We start from the raw sequence: 5,030 nt of genomic DNA, 5'->3' as shown, positions 1-5,030 counted from the left end.
CTGAAGATATTCAAGAGCCATGTCAGGCAGCACAGTAGTGCAGTGGTCAGCACAGCAAGAAGTGTTCACATCCAACATATAACTGGAGGGTTTCTTTGTGTGCATGTTCTCTCTTTGTCTGTGTGGATTCTCTCTGTAGCATCAGCTTCCTTTGATGCTGCATGAAGACATGCACTTAGTTGGGTTAGGTTAACTGGTGAGAGTATTTTGGCCATAGGTGTGAATGTGAGTGTCATGGTTACCTGGTCTGTATACATTGTCCTTTCTTCTTTGCTGTGTTCACCTTTAAGCTGTGTGTTCCACCTTGGGGGTTTGCTGTATGATAGTTTTCATTTAGATAATTTGCACTTGGCTCATATTTTCTTATTTTTACAAGTTTTCAACAATAAAGCGGTTTTTGAGTTTTAAGTCCTGTTTTCCGAGTCCTGCTTTTGGGTGATGCTCTCCATGACACGCACTCCCCTTGACAAACTGATTTCTTTTAGCTGGAGGAAGTGTAAAGCTGCTTAAAGAACTAAAATTACTCCATTTATGAGTAATTATAAAGTATACCTGGAATTTTACAGTATTGGGAGTTTTTCAGTCAGAAGCCCCACAAGGTTTGTGAGTCATGTCTTAACATGTTTAAGAAAATATTAACTGTAGGCCCATAAATAACATAAATGACTTCAGTACAATACCTAATAGTTGCATTTGAAATTAAAATAACGAAATTGTTCAAATGTTTTTAGCTTTACTTACTCAATGTAATGTGTTTATTTTTAATTAAATATGCTTCTTAATAAAAAAAACACATCAACAATATGGAAAAACAGATGCAACAATACATTGTCTGATGTTTGACCCAGATCATTGTTTACTTACAACCTTAGAAAAACATATTAATGTAAAGCAGCTAAATCTGTTTGCTCACCTACTGAAGTTCCTTGAATACACGAGGTTTGATTATACACACAATCATTGTGAGATTATATAGTGTCAAGTTAGTGGGATGTAATCCAGATATTTCTTTAATATGATAATATAAATCTGTCACTCAGCTGTCAAATGAGAGCTTCATGACTGATTCAGTTTGAATGCCTCTCTTCATATCAGTCAGTGCTTAAGAGCAAAACACAAAAAAACTTAAATGATCTGATTATTTTTCAGACCTGACGGACCTAAACTTATAGATCTTCAGCTCCCACCTCAAGCAGAACTTCAACAGGGAGGTTGGTTTTTTTCATTAGACCCTGTGTTTCATGAACTTTGACCACATACACTTACACACACGCAGGATACACTTCACGACAAACTTTAAATGTCTATAATCCTGAAAAAGGATCAAACTGGGTAAAGTATGAGTCATTCTCACCTGCTGGCCCCAGAAGAGTTACTTTCTGGCCACTGCATGAAAACTACTTCAAAGTTGTGTTTAAGTTTCATTTCCATACACAGTCTTGACCTCAGCAGTGTTTTCTGACTAATCAGCTCTTTATGCTCCAGTGGCCATTAAGCGACTGATATAAACATGGAGCGTTGCTTACCTGATCACACTCTTACTCCTCCTGTCACCCCTTCATTCCACATTGGATGTGGAATTGTAAATGGTAAATGGACTGGTTCTTATATAGCGCTTTTCTACTCTCCCGGGGTACTCAAAGCGCTGTATACAACATGCAATGTTGTGATCCTCAGGTGTCACAACAGGTGTTGATTGTATCTCCAGTGTTTGATCCTTCCAGGAATTTCCTCTCCTCTACCACATGGTGGAGTCAGTGTGATGTAACACAAGGACCTGTGGAGACAAGCAACCCCAGTCATCTCAAAAACTATTCAGCAATCAATTATAAGTCATTAAATATTAGTCAGTCTGAAATGATACAAAGTGAGATTGATGCTGGTAATGTAGTTTTTATTGAAACAATTTTCTATGAGATATGACATTCAGTGTCTTTGTTTTTATAACTTTTACCTATTAGAAGTTCACAGTTTGTCCTGCTGTTCCCTCCTTTCTCTTAGTTGTAGTAGTAGTATAAGTTTTGCAGTAAAAATGTTGATGCCTATAGCTCACATATGCTGGTCCAGATCAGTTGATGAGTTTGTAGCCTTGTAGGTTTTTGTTGTGGTTTCTTTTCACTCTAAGCAAATTTCTGCAGAGCCAAAATTCATGACTACAAACAAGGATGTTCATTCTGCCTATATGTGTCTAGGTTGGGAGCAACAACAAAAGAAAACAGGAATAAGGTGCCATGTTCTGGCCTACTGAAAATGGAAGATTTACATTCATTTTACAACTATTGCTAGCCTGCACTGACTATTTGTGTATTTTGCACATATGTCATTTTTAGTGGCCATTTCCTTCATTCCCGGGTTTCAAAAATGCTGGTTTTGATTTTCGCTCTCATGGCTCATGAACTGACACCACTAACCAGCCAATCGGTGGCATGCAGTCTGATGACTTCACATTTTGGTACATGGTCAGATCACTTGCAACCCCGGCCAAGCAGGTACTATGTTAGTAGCTGGTGCCAGGTGCTATGATGTAATGAAAATCCCTGAAAACCGTGGCAAGTCAGAATGAGTGGGTAATAATGGAAAAGGGGCTAATTCATTTCCACGACCTGCATATTATTGCCACATGAGGCCTAGCATTGTTGTGCTCTAGCAGGAACCCCAGACCCACTGCATCAGTGTAGGGTCTGATAATGTGTCCAAGGAGTTCATCCCAATACCTAATGGCAGTCAGGGTTGCTGTTGTGAAGGTTGCTACAAAGGTCCATGCCTCCCTCCATGGATATGCCCATCACCAAACCACTCATGGCGAATGATGTTACAGGCAGTATGTTGTTCTCTTAAGCTTCTCAAAACCCGCCCCCCGCTTATCCTTTTCAGGGTCGCGGGGGGCGCTGGAGCCTATCCCAGCTGTCATAGGGCGAAAGGCAGGGTACACCCTGGACAGGTCGCCAGTCTGTCGCAGGGCTAACACACAGGGACAGACAACCATTCGCACTCACATTTACAGTTATGGGCAATTTGGATTAATCAATTAACCTATCCCCACAAACTGCATGTCTTTGGATGGTGAGAGGAAGCCAGAGTACCCAGAGAGGACCCACACAAACACGGGGAGAACATGCAAACTCCACACAGAAAGACCCCAGCCTGATTGTGGAATTGAACTCGGGACCTTCCTGCTGTGCAGCAACAGTGCTAACCACCGTGCTGCCCTAAACAGTTAATATTTAATAATCAAATTAATGACTAAAAAGGCACTGATCTAATTAATATCAAACTTAATACAACCAAAAACAAATAAGTACATAATAAACAGTCAAACAAAATTTAAAACACTTGATACTTGCAGTGGTTGGCAAAGTTTCCTTTTATCCAGACCTGATAGTAGAGGGCTTTCAAAACAGTCTCTGATGGTGTCTGAGGAACTGGAACAGGTTTTGGATTCAATGTGCTGGAGGACTTGCATGTTGTTCTTCAGATGCTCGGTGTAGATTAGCGTTCTTTCCTTGCAGTATGAAAGCAAATACAAAGCACAATAAACCAAACTGCCCATTTCAAAAGCAAATATACAATCTTACATCTAATAGAGCTGACACAATTAATCGTATAATGATTTACAATTGTGATGCATTGGAATGCGGAAAAAAAAGCATTCTTAATCCATTCAGAAGAAACTAATCGATTATTAAATACAGTCAAATCATCTTTTGCATTGTTGGATCTTAACAAGGTTCCAACAACATGCAACAAGCAGAACTGGGAGTGAGACAAAACATTTAACTTGCATTTAACAAACTTAAACTGGGACAGGCTGTTTTACAGCTGATCAAATGTTTAGGACCACACGCCAGGCCAAATCTGTGCAAAACTGTGGATTCATTGTCATTTTCTGTCAGGTAGTCAGACTGTCAGGATGTTCTGATGGCAAAAGCAAAAAAACTCTCCTTTTTGAACATGGTCGGCTTGTTGAACTGCATAAGTAGGGCTGCTCACAGCGCACCATCGCTGCTGAGGTGGGATGCAGTTAAGACGGTCATTTCTTCAATCAGCGGTCTCCAACCTTTTTTGCGCCACGGACCGGTTTATGCCCGACAATATTTTCACGGACCGGCCTTTAAGGTGTAGCGGATGAATACAACAAAATAAAACTAGTACCGGTACCGAAAAAAAGAAGATTTATTCATAACACGCGTGAAAAGACCCAGGAAAACCGAGTTAACGATAAAAACGATAACAAAATAATGCGGAAAACCGATAAAACCCCTGAAAACTATACATTTCCTGAGCCTCAACTCTCGTGGCCCGGTACCAAACGACTCACGGACCGGTATCGGTCCGAGGCCCGGGGGTTGGGACCGCTGTCTTAAATAATCCTGGGGGTTATGGAACAAAAACGTGAAGTGGAAGATCTAAAAAATCCTCAACCTGAATTAAGGCCATTAGTGGTGCCGATTGCACCAATGTGAGTGAAGTTGGCCCCCCCACGTTCTTCAAATCCAACAAAAGTGGTATCAAACGTTTGTGCTGGTTTGTGCTGCAAAAATTTTCGTTTGTGCTGCTATTATTTTAAAGATATTAATAAGAATTTCTAGAGGTCATCAATGGTCAACCAGCCCCCCCACATTACCCAAATCAAACAAAATTGATGTTAAACGTTTGTGCTACATTTGTGCTGGTTTGTGCTTCAAAAATTTTCGTGTGTGCCGCTATCATTTTAAGAATATTAATAAAATAACGTCTTGATGCGTGCTTAATCATCCAGGTAAGTAAATCCCAAAAGGTTGATTCTGTTCATCTGGACATTTTCAATGGGAGAAACGTTTCATCACTCATCCAAGTGACTTCTTCTGTCTCAGCTGCCTGCAGGTTTCCCCAACCTTATAAACAGTACATTTGCATAGTGAAGGAAACTAGCGCCCCTGAATAAACAATGTGCTGGGGGGTTAGTTCCATGATTGTTAGTATGCAAATTCTTATGACCATTGATCAATGACAACTAATCAAAGCCTACTGATCAATGACCATGAGTACCA

Source organism: Maylandia zebra, linkage group LG8, assembly GCF_041146795.1.
Source record: "Maylandia zebra isolate NMK-2024a linkage group LG8, Mzebra_GT3a, whole genome shotgun sequence".
Lineage (NCBI taxonomy): Eukaryota > Metazoa > Chordata > Actinopteri > Cichliformes > Cichlidae > Maylandia > Maylandia zebra.
Note: the sequence above shows the minus strand (reverse complement) of the source record.